This window comes from Podarcis pityusensis (genome assembly GCF_964106645.2).
Source record: "Podarcis pityusensis genome assembly, chromosome: 9".
Lineage (NCBI taxonomy): Eukaryota > Metazoa > Chordata > Lepidosauria > Squamata > Lacertidae > Podarcis > Podarcis pityusensis.
The window spans coordinates 35557436-35580236 of NC_138034.1; the positions used below are offsets into that span (position 1 = coordinate 35557436).

The following is a 22801-nucleotide window of genomic DNA, read 5'->3' on the forward strand; positions in this document are numbered from 1 at the left end:
TGCGCTGCTCTGGTTTTGCCAGAAGCGTCTTAGTCATGCTGGCCACATGACCCAGAAAAACTGTCTGTGGACAAACGTCGGCTCCCTCGGCCAGTAAAGCGAGATGAGCGCCACAACCCCAGAGTCGTTCACAACTGGACTTAACTGTCAGGGGTCCTTTATCTTTAAGGAGCTACAAATTGTCTCCAAAGCTCATGCCCATGTGCAATAAAAAAAAAAAACCTAAAAAGTTATGTCCATGTTAATTTTAAAACATTTTAAACCGTGTGAAAACCTCTGGTGCTACCTGTCTGCAATGTAGCATAACTAATCTCCTATTGGGGTGCTACAGAGTCTCCAGTTTCATGCACCTATGTAAAAAACGAAACAAAAAAAAATGATATGGCTATTATATATATATATATATATATATATATATATATATGGCTAGCACATAAATCCTTGGCCTTGGAACAACTTCTTATATGCAGTTTGGCAGGGTTAATCCTCCATGCAGAAGCTAGCATGTCCCAATGTGAACAAACAAGAAAAGTTATGGCCATTTCGGTTTCCAAATGCAAGTCAATAGGATTCCTGAATATTTGTATTTTTCAGATAGCAATTTGGATCCCCACTGCCTACACTGACTGGTAGCCCCCTCTCTGGGGTTCCAAGTCAAGGATCTTCCCCAGCCCTTCTGGGGAGGGATCGAACCAGGGACCTTCTGCAGGCAACCCACATGCTCTGCTCCTGAGCTACATCCCTTCCTCAAAGGCTGTCGAACATATTACATACATGATGGAAAAATCAGGTGCTAAGGATGCAGGTTGAAGGATAAAGAGATGGTACTTCTAGAGGGAACTGGGAGCAACTCATCAAGCTACAGCAGATCAACAGGAGCCCAAGAAACAAAGGCTAGCAGCAACTCCCTCAGTACACAGATTTTGTTAGGTCCATTAGGGCAAATGAGCTGCCGCCCCACCAACCTCAGCCTGTCTTCACCTTCACTTACTTGCAACTAGTGCAGGACATGACAGTGCCTGTTGGGTCCCTCCTGCTTAGTCTCAGTGTTGTTCTTGTACAACTAAGCAGGGAGGAGGATGGGGACAGAACTAGACTTAGTTGTTTATGCCTATTATTGGCTCTGGCACCAACTTCTGTTGGGCTCCTTGCCTTTTGCCCTACCAGTCCCAATGGACACCAGCTGCCACTAAATCAGACCTATGACGTCTCTTTCCGGAGATGAACTCTGGTAATATGACACCCTGAGCAAAGCCAACATTTGGCACCCCCCAAAATCAATCTTCTCCGTTATGGGTCTTCTCAATTTTGCACCCTCTTAGCTCGGCGCCCTAGGCGGGGGAAGTGCCCACACTGCTCTAATCCTTCCCTACACATTACATATAGAATTCAGAATCAGAACTATGCAGCAAAGTCTCAGAAATGTGGACCCCGCAACAGATGTAACGCCATTAACTTTTAAGTTTAAAATACCTTCTCTGTTTCAGTTACCTGCTTGATATAAATTACATGAAACAGTAAGAGAAGGCTTTGCTGATTACTGCATTCATGAAGTTTAAACAGTTGAAATCCCTGACATTCTCAAGCCCAGGAGAGACATTCTTGCAGGGGGACTGAAAAAGTTATTTACTTTAATAATAAAAAACAACAACCATCCCTTCTGAGTTCCTTATGCAATGAGCCTATGAATATTAATGTTTTCTTATTTTCTCACCTTTGCGATGTGGTAATGAAATACCTCCAGGTTGCAAGTGATGCAAATTAATTACTTGTGTTTGATTAGCTAGTTCCAAAGAAAGATGGGGGGAGGGGGAGAGAAAAAAGGAGGAGTGTGAAACCAATATAGTTCAAATACTTTTCAAAAAATAAGAACACCCAGTTATAGTTGAATTAACATGAAAGAAAATTAGGCAGCGACCTATGAATATGAAGAGATGCCAAAGTTTTCAGAGCAAACTACAAGTGCCATGTGGAATGAATCATAGTATAGAGTTGGAAAGGACCCCAAGGGTAATATAGTCCAACCCCCTGCAATGTAGGAATCTCAACTAAAGCATCCATAACAGGTGGCTATCCAACCTCTGCTTAAAAACCTCCAAAGAAGGAAAGTCCATCACCTCCCAAAGGAGTCTGTTCCACTGTCAAACAGCTCTTACTGTCAGAAAGTTCTTCCTGGTGTTTAGTCAGAATCTCCTTTCTTTTAACTTGAAGCCATTGGTTTGAGTCGTGCCCTCCATATCAGGAGAAAACAAGCTTGCTCCATCTTCCATGTGACAGCCCTTGGTATTTGAAGATGGCCATCCTCTTTTCTAGGGCCAACCGTTCCTCATAAGGCTTGGTTTCCAGAACCTTGATCATATTGGTTGCCCTCCACTGCACACAATCCAGCTTGTCAATATCCTTCTTAAATTGTGGTGCCTAGAACTTGACACAGTATTCTAGGTGTAGTCTGACCAAGACAGAATACTGTAGTACTATTACTTCCCTTGACCTGGATACTATACAGCCTAGAACAGCATTAGCTTTTTTTGCTGCTGCATCACACTGTTCACTCATGTTAAGCTTGTGGTCTACTAAGACACCTAGATCCTTTTCACATGTACAGTGATACCTCTACTTATGGACACGATCTGTTCTGGGGTGCCGTTTGCACCCCAAAAAGTCTGTAAGTAGAGAGTCGCTCATGCAAAGTGTGCAGAACGCTCCTGTGCATGGCGAAACCCGGAAGTATACACTTCTGGGTTTGCTGCATTCACAACCCAAAAATCTGCAACATGAACCCAACGCAACTAGAGGTATGACTGTACAACTGGTAAGCCAAGTATCCCCCATCTTATATGTGCACAGCTGGCTTTTCCTGCCTAAGTATAGAACCTTCCATTTACATAGAAATTCATTTTGTTCGTTTGGGCCCAGTACTCCAATCTGTTTAAGGTTGTCTTGAATCCATTCAGTTTGCCTATTTAGAAGATATGTGTTCCCTCTCCTTATGTCAATCAAGCATGGAAATGACTGCGAAGCCCTCTAAACATGAAGAACGTGCCAAATGCAAGCAAATATATCCCTTCTCCAGCCAAATCAGCAGCCCGCTCTTTGCTTAACACTCTTTCTTGTTAGCTCTTTGGAAGCTTTCCATTCATTGCTAAGGCACAGGAGTGCAAATAAATGGAAATACAGGTCTATTCCCTCTCTAGACCAGCTCATTCTCACTGGATAGCATCTGGATGGGGTATTGCGCCACAACCAGTGGAACGGGGTAGAACACAAAAAATAGTTTCCTTTTTGCTGGGGATATTTTCAGTCATCTGTGAAATCCTAATCTTCCAAGTGCTTCATTAAACAGTTCTAAAGCATTAGCAACTTACTAACTTTGCCACACTTAATAAGCACACATTCTGAAACTGGGACTAATTACACAAATAAAAGCCCAGTAATGTAAGGAAGAAAATCCGCATAGTCAACCAACCACAAGATAATGAAGAGTAATTTTCCTGGAACCACAGACATCGCTAAAGGAAAAGGATGCTTTAAATTAAGAGCATAAGAAGTTGCCATTGTGTTATCTAGCTCATTATTTCCTGCACTAGCAATGGTCTTCCAAGGTTTTAGACAGGACCACTTTCCCAGTCCTACCTAGTGACCGCCTGCATCCACGACGTATTTGCCACCATTGAGTTACAGAGTTCCCCTAGTTTACTTCCTCTAAAGGATGAACAGTATCAATTTATACATTGATGGGTTGGGTTTTGCCATTGGTTTGCCCTGTGAATGTGGTAGGCTATTGAAGTGCAGTTAGGACAGTACTGGATGTGAAGGCCCCTGTTTCCGAACTTAGACATGAAAACTCAATGGTCAGCCTTGAACCAGTCAGAATGTCTTGGCCTAATCTACCTCAAGGGATTGTTGCGGGAATAAAATGAGCTAATGATAAGTATGCCACCTCAGGTAGCTTCGGGGAGAGATGGTGTGCTAATGTATAAATGAATAATGGGCATAGAAGCTTATACTGCTCATCCAGCATCAACATGTGACCTGCATAAGATCGGCCCAGCCTCCCAAAAAAACAGTTTTGTTCTGGGTGAGATTGCAGCACCCAAAATGGCTGCCGTCCTCTCACATGAAAAAAAAATGAGATGTCCCACTTTTCCCAGGATCGTTGAGGGGTATGCACTATATGCAGCGATGCAGCAGCATCCTATATGAGTGCTATTTATTTATTTATTTAATAAAATTTATACATCTGATTGTAAAAAAATAAACAAAAAACACCTCAAAGTGGTTTACAAAAATATATATAATCCAGGGCTACTGCTCTAGTGGGAAGCCTATGTAACCTTGCTGGGGTAGGGCAGAATGAGAAATAAAAAGGAGAGCCCATGGCCTGTATGGAAAAACAACATTTGGAACCAGCCTCTAATTGCAGAAATGAATCGCTGATGGGCAATTGTGATTTATTTTTCACAGTTTAGCAGAAGAATCAGGCTCTGTGCTAATTAGGCTCCTGAACAAGTGAAAGAAACGTAAGATTCTACATGTGAACAAGAATTACATTTTCTTTTTCTCTCTCTCTCTCTCACCCCAGCCTAGAATATTAAATCGAAGAGATTATTCCATTGATATTTTGTACCCCCATTCTCCTCCTCCTCCCGCCCCACCCTTGTCGAAACTCACCATGCTGCTATAAATGAATTCATTAATTTTTAATCTCAAACACTTTCAATTAATTCAGGATGTGAAAGGTTAGATTTGAAATAAGGTGCAACACAAAGGGGATGTCAGGCACCCTGATGGGAGCCAGATTGGCTCTGATCTTACACATTCTGAGTGAGATGTTGTTGTTCAGTTTTAGATGAAGGGGCTCATTATCTCCAAGATAATTGCCCAGATGCCATATCAGTGAGGTCACACTAAACAAAGCTGTGGTTTCTGAACCAGTCTTTAGCTAATCAACAGTTAACAGTGGCAGCAGTGACTTTAGGAAAATGTCTCGTGACTCACGAAACCAAGATCTCTGCCCTAGCAAGCCAAGAATAGCCATTTCTTTGCTCTCCTTTTGCTTCTCAAGGTTTGAAAACAGATCATGGGGCAGGTGGATTCAGACACCTCTTGGGGTGGGCACTACCGTAATTTGCACAAACAACCTGAAGTCAGATGAAGTGGTTTTATGAGCTTAGATGATGTATTTGAAGCTTTTTTGTGCACCGAATGCACCAAGATTAGCATGTCTATGACCTACAATACCTGGGAAAACATGTCAAACTTTTGCTAGGCCACACACTGGGGATGTCGGGGAAGAGGGAAGAGACTGTGGGACAGGGGTGCTAATGTGAATAAAACGTTGTGGGGACCCAGCGTGTTAATATATTTTCATTTGCTTGAATCTTATGTTGCTTTGTTCCATTTTAATAGAGATCTGCACCTGCTTTTTCATTTGCTCCTACCTCCACTCAGCTTTGGGGTTGAGTACTACATTTCAATATATTCACCGTCAAATATATGGCTTTCTGCCTCTTGGAGCTGCTATCCCATATGCACCCAGTATATTCAACAGGGCTCCCTTCTGAGTAGACATGGATAGGATTGCACTGTAAATAACTCACAGATAAGATTTGGCAGGGACAGTAACCCAATGTCTTTCTACCTTTGCAGATTCAGTGATGGAAATATTAAGAAACTAAGACCCTGTGGGCAGCAGTATACTTCCCTCTTCCTGTCAAGCTTCGAGAAAAAGCCAAATTCGAGGAAGAAGCCTGAAGTAAAATAACTGCAGAGAAATGCTCTCCTCTCCATCCTGACTCTACAGAAAGGAACAGGCAAGTCCTTTCATTTTGAAGGCCAAAGCTGAACTCTGGTGAATGTCAGTTCAAATTAAACCCTGGGGCTGCAAGCCACAATGGATGGACCCACAATGTTCCCCATGATATATAGAGCTCTTCTGCAATATAAAAATTGGGAGATGATAAAAAGGCAATTGCAAAATCTCATCTCACATTGCAATTCATACTGACACAACAGGCCTATTTGCTACTTCCGAATCATTTGCGCCAAGTACTTTCTCTCAAGATCGTTATACCCAACAAATATCAATTTCAGCTAGTTGATCTAGTTAACTTTAATCTGGTAAGTGGTCAACACCAACTTGCTCCACAAAGAAAATTATCAAGATCATAGATTGCAATCCATAAGCCACTCGACACTGAATATAGGGAGTTAGTACTTTGGGGTATATCAAGGGTTCAAGATTAAGAGATTTATAAATGCTTTTGTTCCAGATCCTTGGGGGGGGGGGATTACTTCTCTTGAGACAGCAGCCGAAAGACACTTACTAGCAGGGCCAGCCTGTCTATGAGGCAGGGTGAAGTTGCCACTTGGGCAGCGGAAGCCCCAAGACAGTGGCCCTGTAGACGCCCTGTCCTCCCTGCTGCCTCTGTTGCAGGCACCACGCAGGATTTTGGCAACATCTCACTGGTACCCGCTGCCACAGCTTCACAACCCAAGGAAAGGAGGTGGCAGCAGTGGGGTAGCGGCAGGGCAAGATGGCATGTTCCCGTTTTGCCTCAGGCTGTGAAATGGGATGTGCTGCATCTGCTTACTATGGAGAAAGCCTCAATGAAGCAGTGGAACACTAACAGAATTGTGCTTCATGCAGGGGTGGGGCCATAGCTTAGTGGTTGGAGCATCTGCCATGCATTCGGAAGGTCCCAGGTTCAATCCAGTTAGGGCTGAGACTTGGAGCCTGAAATCCTGGTGAGCTGGTGCCAGTCAATACCGAGCTGGGTGGATCAATGGTCGGACTGAGTATAAGGTAGCTTCCTAATCATGGATTCCTGCAATATTCTCTTTTAGACCACCTTTTCTGCAAGGAATTTTGTGCATGCTTTGAAACCCAAGACTCCTGCCACTTGCTGGTTTTTGAATTGCAGCACACTTTTTTGCGGGGGAAGGATGATGCTGAAAATGCCACTTTCGCCTGCTGGTTCAGTATTGTGGAACATTTTGCTTGTTTCTTGGAAGAGAAAGAGAGACCCCCGCTAACAGTTTGCATCTTTGGGTTAGCTGTGAGTACAGGCAATGAGCAAGCTTGTCATTGGCACATCTAGTCATTCAGAGAAAGTAGAGTTGGCACCCCAGGTTACTGTCATGGCTTTGACTATGCTACTATTCTTGTTGTTGATGCTGTTCATTAACATAGATGCTGCTGTTCAAGCATATCTCAGGTGTTAGGACATATCCAGATATCCAAGGGGACAGCTAACCAAACTGGGGTCCCAGGTTGTTCTGGCTAGAACTCAATTTATAACACTGAACTTAGCTCTGGGTATTTATCCAAAGGAAGACACAAAATTATTGGTGCATTTCAGCCTCCAAATTTTCCCTAGCCCAGATGTTATGTCACCCCACATAAATCCCATGATTTAAAGTGCCCTGACATGTATCAAAACAGCAATACTGCATGAAGTCTACCCCAGTACCCAAGACCAGGCTTCCTCAATCTCGGCCCTCCAGATGTTTTAAGACTACAATTCCCATCATCCCTGACCACTGGTCCTGCCAGCTAGGGATCATGGGAGTTGTAGGCCAAAAACAGCTGGAGGGCCGAGGTTGAGGAAGCCTGCCCAAGACAAAGCACTTACGAGAAAATAAATTCTGTGGCAGGAAGTCTACAAGAAGCAATGTATACCTCTTGGAATTGCAGCCTGCAAATTCCATCACACACACACATCCAAAACAGCACAGAGGTGTTCACATAAAAAGCCATTCATATGTAAAAGAGAGTGGGATCACACCTAGTGGCCACCCCCTTACCCATCCATGAATTCAGCATTCAGGAGAAGGGGCTATTTGCACATTCTGACATAGCATAAAAAACAAAATGAGGACTAGCATAAATTCTAATTTCAATATGCAGAATCAGTACATTTTTTTCATCTGCTCCAACAACTTCATGTCACTATAGAATCTGCCCAGAAATTGCAAACTTATAGGAAAAGGCTTCATTAGCATCCCAAATAAGGGAATGTCTTTTCTGGAAAAAGAACCCACCACGATAGTATCCATTCATCGTGCAGTAACCTGTCCTGCACAAATTTAAAAATCAAAAAGTTGCTTGTTCTTTGAGTTTGAGATGTAGCAGAAAAAGCATCCTATATTATATTATTGATGGGCTGAATTGTGGTGGCCTATGGCTCTGAGCAATAAAGATTCAGTTCAGTAATTATAGATCAAAACCACTCTCCTCCAGAGTGTAAAACGAAAGACTATATAGGGCACTATCTAGGGCTTAGTGTTTGTGTACACTTGAATATAAGCGTCCAGGAAGCAAAATGTTCAGCTCCAAGACAGATCAGGGTAAGACAGACTGGGGGACAGGGGGGCTGAATCCAGAAGATCATCTATTCTGCAAACCCACAGCAACATACTTTGAATGAGGCATCCCCCTAAGAGGAACTGTCAAATGACATTATGGTGGACCTACTATAAAGAAGCTTTAATAGCAAACAGATAGCTGCTTTTGAAGACAGTATAGCAAGGTTATACATACCAAAAGCATTTGCAACAATTAATTCACCATTGTGTAGCATAGTCCAGCAAAGCCATATCACTTGGTTTGCTGAATTCATAGGGTCGTTGCAAGTATCATGCCATGCAACAAAGGGAGAGGTTAAGATCTCCTTAGATCTATTGAATCATGTTGATTTTATAGAATGGTCTCCATGTCTACCTGGATTCATAGAGCATAACCAAGTTCTGTTGAATTTGCCAAGCAAAATTAACTAATAAGGAATATAATTAATTGCCTATCTTTCCATTAAGTTCATTATCTGCCATGTAGCACAAGCATGGCTTTCTGTTGAGAAAACACAGCTTTAAAAATAGTATTTGCATTTTTACCATAACGCTCAAAATGTTTTAAACACTGAAGCAGCCTCCTCTGGAATAAAAAATGGCATTTGGGTTTTAAAAATGAGAATGTAATATCAAAGTGAGTCAAGCTTCAGGCTTTCCATGTTTTAATGTTATTATGTATGACATTATGCCACTATAATCTAATATTCTGTTATGGTGTCACAGCACAGAAGAATCACAGTAAAGTGATTACAGATCACCAGGGACGTGAGATGTAAAAGGCTTGCGCAGCACGAATAGCAGGAACATATATAGTCATTTCTCTTTCCCTATACATCAGATATTTGCTTGCAATGGGGGATAAGAGGTTCAAATGGAACAATGTTGCATGCCATTGACAGCTGTTGGAAATCAACCCAATATACTATGGCATTGCCTTTTTTCAGAAAACTAATACGATATAGGACCATTTGGCTAGAACTGGACAGGAGATGAATCGTGTACTCCTTCTCAACCTTGTCTCCTGCTTTGACTTGTGGCTGTGACTTGTTCATTGGTCCCGTTTAGTTGTCTGGTGGTTCCCCAGCTCCTGGTTCACCTCAGATGGTTTCCCTTGCTTGTCAATACTCAAGACAAAGGGGACAAACTGTTCAGGGGCAACAGAGCAGGTAACATGTGCTGAACTGGACAGAACCAGGTGGGGTCAGAAGTCTGCGCAGAGGTCTCAGAAAGATCCCCACATTCTTATTTTCTGAGGTAGGTGGGTGGGTGCCTTTCTATTGTAGTAGCTCCATACAAATAGCAGTTCTGGTTAGTCATCAACGACTTAAATGTTACAACCTATGCAAATATATCATGCTCACGTTAGATCACACAAGATACCATTTAGGCACAAGATTTTTAGAAAAACAAGAGAAAGGAAATATGCAATATGCCATCGCTGTTCCAACAATTGAAATTTGTTTTAAAAAGAGGTAGGAAACCTCAGGTGCAGGCGCCAAATGTGGCCTTCCCTCTGGCCCTCCAAGCTCTCCTCTGGCCACACCCCTCATCAGACTAGCTCTGTGCCTACTTTGGATATATTTGTATGGCTGGAATGTAAGCATACTTATCTCAACAGTTGGTTCTAGAGGTTGGAAGGGAGAATGTTAACAGAGTCAGGAAGTACACTGGGAGTGAAAAGGCGAAAGCACCAGAAACCTCTGCTTGCATAAACATTCTTGAAAGCAGGATTGTGTGCGACTGTCCCAATAGCATCACAAATGTGCAATAGAAAAGGTGTCTGGAGGAGCCTCTGATGTCATAGCACCTCACTTTTTGAATTGACTAGATTTTGGATGCATCTTTAAGAAACTCCTTACCCCTTTCAAAACAAAATTTGTGAATTTTGCAAGCCAAACGTACGGTAACTTCTTACAACCCCACTCCAAAATAAGAATATACAGTTACATTTTTGCCAGCTAACAGCCTATTAAGAACGCCACTGTATCACACCACCCAAGTTTTTACATCTCTGTGTGTAAGTCTGTGGGCAGATCCATACCATACATGAAAAGAACATTTAAAGCACACTCTTCCCCCAAAGAATCCTCAGAACTGTCGTTTCACAGAGCTACAATTCCCAGCCCCCTTAAGGAACTACAGTTCCCAGGAGACGCCATGTGTTTTAAATATGAACTGAATGTGTTTTCAATGTATGGTGTGGATCTGCCCTGTGTGCGTGCACATGGATGTGTGCGCACAAGCGGTGATGAAAGGCACCTCAGTCATTCTTCAATAAATCTAATCTGACCTCAATGCCATAGGAAGCTTCTGCCAAGGAAAAAAGGGGGAAATGGGGGCAGGGAGGCCTGTAAGGCAACTCCATTAAAACATCCCCATTGTCATCTTGCTTTCCTCACAGATGGGACAGAGGAGAAAGTTCCTGTCTTGTGGGTGGAGTGAACAGAAGGCTACACAGTCCAAATCACAGACTTTGCCACTCCCAGCCAGCCTGGAGCCAAGGAAAATAAGACTACCAGCTGGCACTAGCCCCTCATGCCTTAAAAGCCATCCCCACTAGCATGTTGAGAGGGCGTTCTTTAACATTAGAGGGAACGCTTCCAGAATGTATTTCTATTTAGGCTAATAGGCTGCAAGATTGCAGTACACAGCCCTGCTGTATTAGGGAGATTTATTTATAAATACCATTTGGGAGTGTATTCCATGTGCTTAAAAAAGCAGAAGCAATCGCCTATTCGCTGAGATAGGACTGAGCACACTCTACTGGCCAATGGTAAACACTACAGTTTCTTTCAACGTTGTCATTAGAACACTTCAAAAACAGTGTAAATGTAAAACCTATCATCTTCTTTTTAAAAAAAAAGAAAAGGAAAGGTTGTTTTTCTATGATTCTACCTGGAAGACACTATGGGGATGAAGACAGGAGGAAAATACAGATTTAGAGCTGCTCCAGCTGCCTACTCTGCACATGAAACCACCATATCAGGTTACATGGGGCTGTATCCCGGCTCACTTGGCTCACCAAACCCCCTGCCATTCCCCCCACCTTAAACTCCTAGAACTTCCCCTTCCCAACCCATGCAAACACTAAGCTCATTTCTCAACTTCTCAACTTCCCAACTCCATTTCTGAAGCCAACTTCTCTTTTATACTGCAGCTCTGCTTTGCCATTGTTTAAAATTGCCACTTGCCCCCCTCTCAGTGTCTCTCAATTCCCTCTTTACTCAAACTTCTGCCATTGTTTTAAACCACCACTTTCTCCCCCTCAGTGTCCCTGCCTTCACTCTCCCAGGCCACAGCCACTGCCGTTGTGCAGCCTGCCATCACGTTTGCTCTCCTACCCAGCCCTGACTTCATGCAAATCCAGGATTGTGATGCGGCTCTACAAATCCTCCAATACGGACTGCGTGATGACGTTCTTTCATTTTTATTGTATAGATATTTGTTAGATGGATAGGAAAGACAGTGACCAGATATAAAATCAGATGGAAGTGATGAAGCATAGAAAGCTCCACAGTAGAGACGCAATTCTTACACTGTACATGATATTGTTGCTTAGTTTCAAGCCAAATCCCAGAATGGCTGGCAAAGAATGACTGGACATTTCCAACAAGAATATATGTGCAATTTTCTAGAGAAGAGGCTGCACACCTCACGCTAATAGACACAGGAACCCTGGGAGTAGAAAGAAGTAAAGTAGTCGCTTCTCTGGCCTTGGTCTAAGGATCCAGGTAAGAGGTAACTGTGGCTGATCCCACAATTCTAGCAAGTATTCCTATATGAAGCACATGGTTTCAAGCACCTCTTGGTGACATTTACGCTCCACATTTTTAACTGTACCCTCAGAACTTCTGCCTTAAAAAACGGTGTGTGAAGAGTCCTTAAGACTTTGTATTCCTGTCTCTTCGTACTCTTAGGAGGCATGGTGATTAAATCAAAACACCACTGATGCCCTTGAAATCATGTCCAATAAACAAGATGATTAAAAGTGTACCTGCATGAATACAAATCAGTGGATTGAGTCATATTTTCAGCTGCCTGCCAACCCACAGCTGACCTATCTGTTGTATACTTGCTGATAGCTGCAGATTTCACACCACTAAGTTGGGCTACACAGTTTTGTCGACAAAGTTTCTGTGTTGCAGTCTGCACAGAGCTTGGACTGGTGTGCATGTTGAGCCCCTCACACCGTCAGTCTACTCATGATTCCAGAGGTACAATGGGATTCTCTGTCATTTCTCCTTGTCCCTGCTGGGATGGTGCAGAAGCAACAGATGGCACAGAAAGAGCTAAAAGAAACCAACCAGATTATGATTTAGCTCCTGTCTGATAGCATTTCTGGGTGATCTCCCCCACCCCGCTGGTTCAACAAATGAATTACTTTCTTCCTCTATTTGGTTTAGTCCCCATCTCTCTCTTCCGTCCCTCCCCAACAAACACAGAATCAAGCCAAAACCTTATTAGGCACGGATATTCTTAAGGAAAGCAGCAGTTCCGAAAAATTCAAGACTGGCATAAATCCATAGCCCACAGCAGCTCTTTGCTTAAGACACATTGCCATCTAGCCACAGTACAATGTAATCTACAGCCCACACACCATAAAGAAGGGCTTTAAAACATTTTTTTTTTAATGCCCTGCCACTCTGAACAATAACAAAGCGTTGATTCTGTGCTTTTCTGTTAAAATGGGCAAGAAGAAACTCAGCAAAAAAGAGAAGAAAATAAAGGGATGCATTAGTGGAAGATGGAGGAGGGGTAGTATGCCGTAATTCACCCCCCCCCCCCATATTGCCTTTTTGAATTGAACATTTCCATGTCCTAGGAATAAATGATATTCCCTTATATTAAGTAAAAACCATTGGTTCATCTAGCCCAAAACTGCCAGCAGGTCTCCAAAGGTCTCAGAGGGGTTGTGTCCAATGTTAGTCCTACTCAGAGTAAACCTATTGAAATAGACATGCCTAATTTATGAACACTGTTGTGTGGGTCAGTCTTGTCTCCCATGTTCTTGAACATCTGCATAAAACTGCTGGGTGACATCATCCCAGGGAGGAAGAGAAGATCCTAAACAGATGCCTGAGATTAGTGGTTGAATTGGATGAGGACAAGTGGATATGTGCTTATGTGTTCAACTTGTTTTGGATGGAATCGCACTCTCCATGAAGACTGTTAAGCCTGAGAGCAGGGACTTGTCACACTACTGACCTTTGTAATCCTCTCAGAGAGGCCTTTTCAGGCAGAGTGGAGTAAAAATGCAAGACACTTATTTGGAAGAAAAAGCAATGGAGCGCCAATCTAGATCATGCAAATACACTGATACGTGGCCTTTGCTGGTTTCCAGCCAAAAATCCCCTTTCTTGATTGCAAACTGAGTTTTTGGGTAGAGCAGTAGCTGCAATAGAGTTGGGTAAAGCGAATCTCACTCCAAAGTTTGTCACCCCCTCAGAAAGAAAGAAAAAAGAGGAAGAAAATGACAGGAAGGCCTTATGAGCATTTTTTCAAATCCATAAAACATTATACATATCATCACTTTGCAAAGGCTTCAGGTAGTGAGTAGGTTTGAAGGTTGAAAGTATAGCCTGTAAGTTTCCCCTACAATAAATAGCATTTGCATTTATTATTTTTTGGCAAGAATTAGCCTTTACTAGTAGATAAGTAGTACACTGCATTCTGCTAGTCAGCTTTCTTGCTCTAAAACATGCAAGCACTCAGCCAGCAGATCCTGTTTCAAAGTTCTCAGTATTTTTCTCACTGTTTTACTGTCTCTGAACCTGGGGTCAGGTACCTGCTTTCTTGCTTCTTTCTACACTACTATTGTAGTGATAAATTTCCTCTGCATTACTACTGAAACTCATTAGTGTCTTAGGAAGTCATTGCTCTGACAGTAAGCATGTGCCTCTGTTGTTGATTTAGCTGACATCTTAAAAATGAGTTTACATGAAGCAAGTATTGCTGTGCTACTCTATTTTCATCAGAGATGGCACTATCGACACATGAACCCTCATGGTTCAGTAGTTTCACAATGCATTAACTTTCTTCACTAGATGACTAACAGGAGAAAGCTGACTTTGTCAACTTGATTTTTCATTGGATAATGCATTGGGTTCTCTGACACCCCACCCTATGAGGACAACAAGAACAAGCTGCTGAACGTCCAAAGGAAAAGTTCAAAGAACTCAGGCATTTCACATCTCATCCATTCTTAAGAATGTGGGTAGAGTGTTAGAGTTTGGTGGACTGGGCACAAGAAACAGGATAAAATACTTATTCTGCGAAACTCAGGGCTAATGATGTAGTAATCAGGTTCATACATGGCTAGGCTAATATCATAGCTGGATTTACTGCAGTAAACTAGAAAAATCTTCAGGGTAAATGAATATTGCTAAACAATCAGGGAACACATACTTGGAATCCACAGCCAATCAGGGTTTCCCCAACAGTTGTTTCCAAGAGAATTGTCTTTGTTTGTCCCCAGAACTGAAGTTCTTTAACCCTCACCTGTAGTTACCACCTCCATACCAGCAACAGAAATGTTGTAATGGAAGAAAGATACATGTGCTCCATTTCTGCTGACCATAAAACTTTTTGCGTTGGGGGGCAGGCAACAGTTCTATCCTTGTCTGAAGCTTGTCTACACACTAGGGATGGGAAATAAATTTGATTCAGTTCACATTTGAAGGTGAACCTCCCTAGCTTTCCAAAGCAGTACACGATAGCTCAGTCGATAGAGCATGAGGTTCTTAATCTCAGGGTCATGGGTCCATGCCCCATATTCAGCAAAAATATACCTTAATTGCAAGAGTTTGGACTAGATGATGCTCGGGATTCTTTCCAACTCTATAATTCTGCGAGTCCATGATTCTAAACATGGCCTTCAAAATTTACACTTCTTTAAACTTTGCAGTCCAGAACTCTAGCCAACTAATGCGTACCAAAAGGCATACCCTAGGATAAAGTGTGCATAACCATGCATACATTTGTAAGCATAACATACCCTGTGAGGGGTAGAGGAAACAAGGATTGGACCCACCTTTCAGAGCCAGTTTCTTACACCTGCATTAGAGTATAACATATTTTAGATTATGATCAGGAATTGACTAGATCCTCCCCAATCCCTGTAATTAACTGTGTTGCTTTCAGCGGAGCTGCTGTACCTCCCTTCAACACAACATTGCTAATTTGAATTTCCAAAAGTACGGTAATATACATCGCTTATACCATTTTTTTTTACACCATTCTCCTATGCATGTTTACTCAAACATACATCCTACTGTGTATCATGCAGCTGATTCCCAGGTAAGTGTATACAGTGGTACCTCGAGTTAAGAACTTAATTCGTTCTGGAGGTCCATTCTTAACCTGAAACTGTTCTTAACCTGAGGTACCACTTTAGCTAATGGGGCCTCCCACTGCCACCACTGTGTGATTTCTGTTCTCATTCTGAAGCAAAGTTCTTAACCAGAAATACTATTTTTGGGTTAGTGGAGTCTGTAACCTGAAGCGTCTGTAACCCGAGGTATCACTGTATAATATTTCAGCCTTATTGCACCTATTTCTAGTTTGGTAGCTGATTGACTGACCTCTTTTACTCTCCCACAACGAGCATTCAAGCAAAGCCTGCAGTAGCTGCAAATGGCCACATTAGGGAGACAGCCGACCACCAAGAACAGACAAGAAAGAAAAAGGCAGAAATCAATACACACTTCATAGAGGTGGAAGCTTCTCTGCTTTCATTCGTTTTAGATAAGGTTAAGCCACAATAAACTCAATACCAATGCACACTGTTGGTAAAAAGGTAAAAGCATTGCCAGCACACAAAAGTCACATCTTCCCTTTGTACTGCAAAGAAGTTCAAAAGCTTGTTTTGCCTTTGGAAACCCTTCATGATGCTTTTATAGTGCACTTTAGAAAAATGTTGTTTCCCACGGGGTAGGGATTTGTTTTGGGCCAAAAAATGAATGGGATAAATAAATGATTAACATACTAACAAACATTGTTGCAGATTGGCAATCATTTCCCCACAATTTTTAATTAAACTAACAACAAAAAATGTCTCTACTAGAGGTATGCATTATGGGCAAGCAACAGACAGTCCCTGGGTACACACTAATTCCCTGGGAGCTACCATACGTCAATTCAAGAAGGAAAACAGCATAATGGAACCACTATCTTTGGCAATATGATTTGACACCAGAAGAAAACGTCTGTGGCCCTGTTTCAGGGGTGTGGAACCTGAAGCCCTGCAGGTGTTGCTGGACAACACCTTCTGCCATTCCCAATAATTTATCATGCTGGCCCCATCTTTGCCCTAAGCCCTTTATTTCCCTTATCAATGTAAAGACTATCATACAGCCTATTCAGTGCCCTTTCCTTGGCCTAGTTCACAGCACCTACAACACCCCTATCCCAGCCATCTTTTGACAGCACGGCTGGTTTGCCCATGAGGTGGCCTGAGCAGTCGCCTCAGGTGGCAGAATCCCAAAGGGCAGTGTCCCTGCATATGGCCCACCCAACACTGGCACTAGAGAAGTGAGGAGAGGCAACGGCAGAAATCTCAAGAGATCTTGTGAGAAGCTGCCACCATGCAACCTCAGTAAGTGAAGCTTCGGTGGAGGGAGCTGGCACCTTCCTGTTTCACCTCAGGCAGCAAAATGGGATGGGCCACCTGTTAGATAGTGCAGATTTAACAGCTGGGGATGGCAGATGCAAAGACCTGCTACCTGAATTGTGAATGCAACTTCATTCCTCTGGCCAACTGTCAGCTTCAGTAGACTTTCTACTCAAGGTGAGAGCTATTAGACATCTTCTGCCTCACACTTGGAGCAGCTCCAAGCATGGTATAGGTGTTGTTTCCTCTATACTGCCCATACACTATAAGGCAGAAGTGGGGGACCTATCACTTTTCATAGAATCCTAGAGTTGGAAGTGACCCAAGGGTCATCTAGTCCAACCACCTGCAGTGCAGGAATCTCAACTAAAGCACCATGACAGATGACCACCCAATCTCTGCTAAAAAAAACTTCCAAGGAAAGAGTCCACCACATCTTGTTGGAGTCTGTTCCACCGCCAAACAGCTTTAGTCCATTTCTGGCATGCCTGAACATTGGCCATGTTGGCAGGGTCTGGGGCAACTGAGCTTAGTACGATCATAGATTTTTGCATTCAATTTATCATGCACAAAGATTTAGCATGCGCATTCAATTTAGCATGCCCTCTTGATAGGAAGTCTGAAGGCTGCTTCTTAACATGATGCTTTGTGCTCTGTTGCCACTCACAATTACAAAAATACATGAATATGGTATTTTTGAAACACTTACATGTATAAATCACTCCTTTATCAAAATGCATGTGAGCTTTGTGTGGGAAAGGTCTAGCTGCTGTTAATGTTATCATTGTATTTATCATTGTTTATAAAGCAATCAAAATAACAAACACAAGAGACTGTCCACATGCTTACAAACTAAAGTAATTTAAAATGAAAGGGGATCAGAAATAACACTAGCATGGCCTTTATATCCAATGGGATGTGCACATACAATGTCATCCAAACGTAGAACTGGAAATTTTAATTGTTCTGGGATGTAAATAAATGTCACAAATAATTCTGTATTAACACTGTAGTACTTAACTACAAACACAAGAGGTCTCCTTAAGTATGTATTTCAGATGCTGCTTTATCTCATTAACTACACCAAATATATATTCTGCAGGGAGGGGGGAATTAATAGTGCACAGCATACCATCTGGTAAAATCTTAGAATTACATAAGAACTTGCTGAAGACTAGGGGTGGGTGGAAATTTGGTTCAGTTTGCATTTTACCATGAACCTACCTAATTTACCTTTCAAGAAACAAGATGTGAACCCAAATACTGTACAGCTGTCCTTTGAAATTCACACTACTCCAGATTTTGCTGTGCTCTTCTCCAACCGTGTAAGAAAAAAAATTGTATATTAGTGGAAAGTGAACATAAAAATGCACATACCCATGAAAATAACACACAAACACCTTGCAAGAATGTATATATTAGTCAAAACAGCATGCAAAAGATATATATTAGGAGAAATGGACTGAAATGCTAACCTTTGTGGGAATGTTAAAAAAATACAATCAGAAGTAAAACTATGGGGAACTGAATTTAAGATCAGGAAAATGAGAAAGTTGAAATAGACAAATTTTCCATCCCTTCTGAATGCTCATCCCATGTGGTTGCTATCACTTTAAATGACACAGCAAATACAATATAGGCTTCCTGTCACTATAAGGAGGTAGTTGTGGAGATTTCAGTTCCATCAAGTATTCCTGCAGTCTTCAATCAGGCCCATGACCTCGTCCCCCTGGGGTCAGATCCAAATAGTGAACCAGTGCACAGAAATGGCTCACTATGTGGAACAGCAATCATGTGGTACAATGCAGCTGAACCAAAAGTGACTTCGCCCTGTTTTTCCTGTCCAGTTTGCAGTGATGACTTGGTCAGGTCATTTTGATGATTTTCAATCTCTCTCTCTCTCTCTCTCTCTCTCTCTCTCACACACACACACACACACACACACACACACCAAAAATGATAGACTCCTTCCTATTACTATTACTATTACTATTACTATTACTATTACTATTACAATTCTAACCAAATCAGAGAGCCAGTGTGTATAGTAGTGGTTTGAGTGTTGGACTAGAATCTGGGAGACCATAATTTGAATTCTCTCTCAGCCATGAAGCCCACTGGGTTATATTGGGCTGGTCGCTGCTGCCTTCCAGCCTAACCTACTTCACAGGGTTGTTGTGGGGATTAAATGAGGAGGGAGAGAACAGTGTACGCCACCTTGAGCTCCTTGGAGGAAACGTGGGGTGTATAAATGTAGTAAAATAAACAAACCATGCCATTAATCTAGCCCCATTTAGCTACCCCGATCACCATCTCAGATTTGGATCACATGTAGACCAAATACCCAACATGCAGGATAGAAAACATGGGGACTGGAAAGAGCAGCAGCATTTTCATTCATTCATATATCCAGATTTCTAGCTTTCTCCATGTGGAAGGCAAGAGTGTGGACAAGACAAAGGTCTAAACAACAACAACAACAAGAACAACAACCCCACCCTACATTCAAAACTGTTAATTAAAATCTGATAAATAAAGCATCCCACAAGCTCTAATCCTAGTACCCGTGAGAGCTACTGTAAAAATAAAGGTCTTACTGTGTTCCTATTTAAATACCATTGAACGGCCCATTAAATCCAGCCTCTCTCTCCTCAGCTTGCTTAACTTTTCCCTGCAGGTCAAGGCATATACACCATCCCATTTACATTACAAGCACAAGAGATTGATGCTGAACATGACAGCCAGCTCTCACAGCTCTACCCAAATTTGTAGAGTTCGAAGGGACCCTAAGGGTCATCTAGTCCAACCCCCTGCAATAAAGCAATCTCTACTAAAGCATCGGAATTTGGTATCAGATACGTATTTTACCACACAGACCACACATCACACATCACCACACATTACCACACATCACAGCATAACCAATATGAAAGTTAGCTGAAGCTTAGTCCATTTTTTATAAAGCAAGTTTCCAGCAAGGTACACCTCCAGTATACTTCCTCCCTCTCCAAAATGGATGACCATAGGCTTGAGAGTCTGTCATAGCTGCTGCTTTTGCGATCTATTCTAGCTTTCCTTTCACCTTCTAAATAAAGGGATGCCTTTGCAGCAAGCCAGCTTCCGGATTGATTCACACTCTCTTCTAGGCATTTGATAGGTGTGTCCTAAAGTGGCTAAGGCTGCAGCCCTATTCCTTCCTAACAGGGAGAAAGCTCCGTTATACACACTGGGACTTACTTCTGAGTATACATGTACAAGACAACTGACTGTATTACTACATTATAAATCCACCCTTCCGACAAGGATAATCTACATGGTGCTGCTCTGCTCATTTTATCTTCAAAACACCATTATAAGTTAGGGGAGGCTGAGAGACAGAGACTCATCCCATCAAGCTTTGTGGCTGGGGTTTGAACTCTTTCCAGACACCAGCACCAGAAGTGTGGCATGAGGGAACAATGCTTGAACAGTTGCATCAGACCAACTTGTTGTCATAGTCTTGTTGCTAAGCAACAACATACAGATCTCAGTGGAGTGGGAGGCCAACCAGCAAAGAGTTTATGAGGTGTACTTGCCTGGAGGCAGAATCAGCTTACAAAGTCAGGTCAGATCCAGCAAACAGCAATCCATGTGGTGAGACAGTCCAGAAGTCAAGGAATCTGGTGGTCAAAGGTCAAGACATGCAGGAAGCAGCAAGGTAGGACCAGGAACTACAAGTGTTATTACTAGCATCTGACTGCTGCTGGAAACTCTGCTTAAGAAGACTGAAGCCAGCTGGTTCTCATCAGCACCTCCTCCACCACCTCCCCTTTCAGGCTGCTGTTCAGCAGGTGAAGCTGATTCCTGGGCCATCACAGCTGTGGGTGTTGCAGTATACGTATGTGGAACTTGTGGCAGTGCAGGTGCTGTTGGATTCCAAATCTTATTATCTCTGACCTTTAGCCATCCTGGGAGTTGGAGCCCGACAACGTTTGGAAGGCCACAAGCTCCCCATCCCACCTGTGGAGGATAACACAACATTCTTGCAGGAGAACAGCTGTATTGAGACTTGAGGAAACATGCTCCTCATCTCCCTTTCTCTGATCACCCCCTCTACCCATCAGATGTCAAGGCAATAAGCAATTATCTTACTTTTAAAAGACATCTGAAGGCAGCTCTGTTTAGGGATGTGTTTAATCTTTAATGCTGTATTGTGTTTTTAATATTCCATTGGAAGCCACCCAGAGTGGCTGGGGAAACCCAGCCACATGGGCAGGGTATCAGGGTGTATATATATATATATATTAACCAGCAACTACAAAACTGTTCAGGAGTGTTGAGGTTCAAGGAACTGCAAGAAAGTGCCTGCCCAGATATATTTTTTAAAAAGGTAAATGACCCCTAACCGTTAAGTCCAGTCACAGATGACTCTGGGGTTGCGGCGCTCATCTCACTTTACAGGCCAAGAGACCCAGCATTTGTCTGCAGACAGTTTTTCCGGGTCATGTGGCCAGCATGACTAAGCTGCTTCTGGCTCAATGGAACACCGAAACCAAAGCAGCGCACGGAAACACGGTTTACCTTCGCACCGGAACGATACCTATTTATTTACTTGCACTTTGGGGCGTGCTCTCGAGCTGCTAGGTTGGCAGGAGCTGGGACTGAGCAATGGGAGCTCACCACGTCACAGGAATTCGAACCGCCGACCTTCTGATCGGCAAGCCCAAGAGGCTCAATGGTTTAAACCACAGTGCCACCCGCGTCCCTACGATATATTAGTTATTTATAATTTTGTACACCGGGTGATATAGCAAATGAATGGCATGCAAACATTTTAGGAAAGCTGCCTTCTCTTGGCATTATTCCAAGGACTCATTTGGCCCTACATCATTGCAATCACATCCTGATTGCCATGGAAACTACAAATTCAGATCCAGTTCCAAATTTCCATGGTGAACACTTAGTAGTAAGAGGCGTACTGAGACAAAATAGAAAGCAGGTTTTTTGGTGGAAGGGGAGGGGGAGGGAAGTTGCCTCATTTAATGATACACCAGACTCTTACCAGCGGATCTTTCTATCTTTAAGTTCAGTTGGAAATAGGATAGATACATATGCATAGTTTCATCCTTCAACCAAGAGGACATTGACTGGTTTCAAAGTACCTTAGGTTGGACCTGAAGAGAGGCAATGAAGTCACAGACCATAGTAACAAAGCACACACACAGACGGTCCCAGGCCTAAACCCTAGCAGCTCCACCATAGCAGAGGATGGAAAAGGCTGCACCAGATCCTGGGGAATTGCTGCCATCCAACAGTAGGCAGCACTGGGCGAGATCAATCAATAGCCTGCACCTCAGAAAAAGGCTGTGTACTACACCCCTCTCCAATAGCAACAGTTGAATATTCCTCCCACCCAAAGCAGTTGGGTGTATTGAACTTTATCACAATACTAAGGGAGCACACAGTCACTTACCTGGGTGTAAGCTCCATGAACACAGTGGGGCTTCCAAGAAAACAGATTTCTGTATATTATATATAATATGTTATTATCATATTGTTACAGAATCAGAATCAAGCTTTGGTTATCTGATGGTACATGGAGGTATAATGTATACAGTGTAGGAATTAAAAGAAACTCAGTGTGCAAACTGGTAAAAATATATGAATTAAGCTTTTATACTTCACTAGCTGGATTAAATGGAGCAGATAGTAATATTCAGGATTTCCTAGTAAACTGTCTAACCCCAGGGCCCACTAAGATGGCTGAACATGACTAAGACCCACCAGTCACAAAATGGTGGTGCAGGGGCAGAAGTTACAAAATGGTGGCAAGGCAGAGTTTGGCACAAGGAGCTGGCAATCACT

At 42.6% G+C, this 22801-nt stretch overlaps 1 protein-coding gene and 1 long non-coding RNA gene across 3 annotated transcripts in view; one reads left to right on the plus strand and one right to left on the minus strand.

Annotated features, from left to right (window-relative positions):
• The window catches only part of LOC308485760 (uncharacterized protein), a 233316-nt gene that overhangs the window by 202648 nt on the left and 7867 nt on the right, over window positions 1–22801 (minus strand). Inside the window, exons 2-5 of the mRNA XM_081021807.1 lie at window positions 18182–18269; window positions 15930–15975; window positions 15344–15402; window positions 1715–1783 (exon numbers count right to left, since the gene is read on the minus strand). The gene's annotated coding sequence lies outside the window, so the exon portion shown is untranslated. The remainder of the gene's footprint in view (window positions 1–1714; window positions 1784–15343; window positions 15403–15929; window positions 15976–18181; window positions 18270–22801) is intronic.
• The window catches only part of LOC308485767, a 29724-nt gene continuing 27412 nt past the window's right edge, over window positions 20490–22801 (plus strand). The window contains exon 1 of one of the 2 annotated variants that reach the window (XR_013990739.1): window positions 20490–20654. This is a non-coding gene — a long non-coding RNA (uncharacterized lncRNA). The remainder of the gene's footprint in view (window positions 20655–22801) is intronic. The other variant, XR_013990740.1, reaches the window with a different exon arrangement.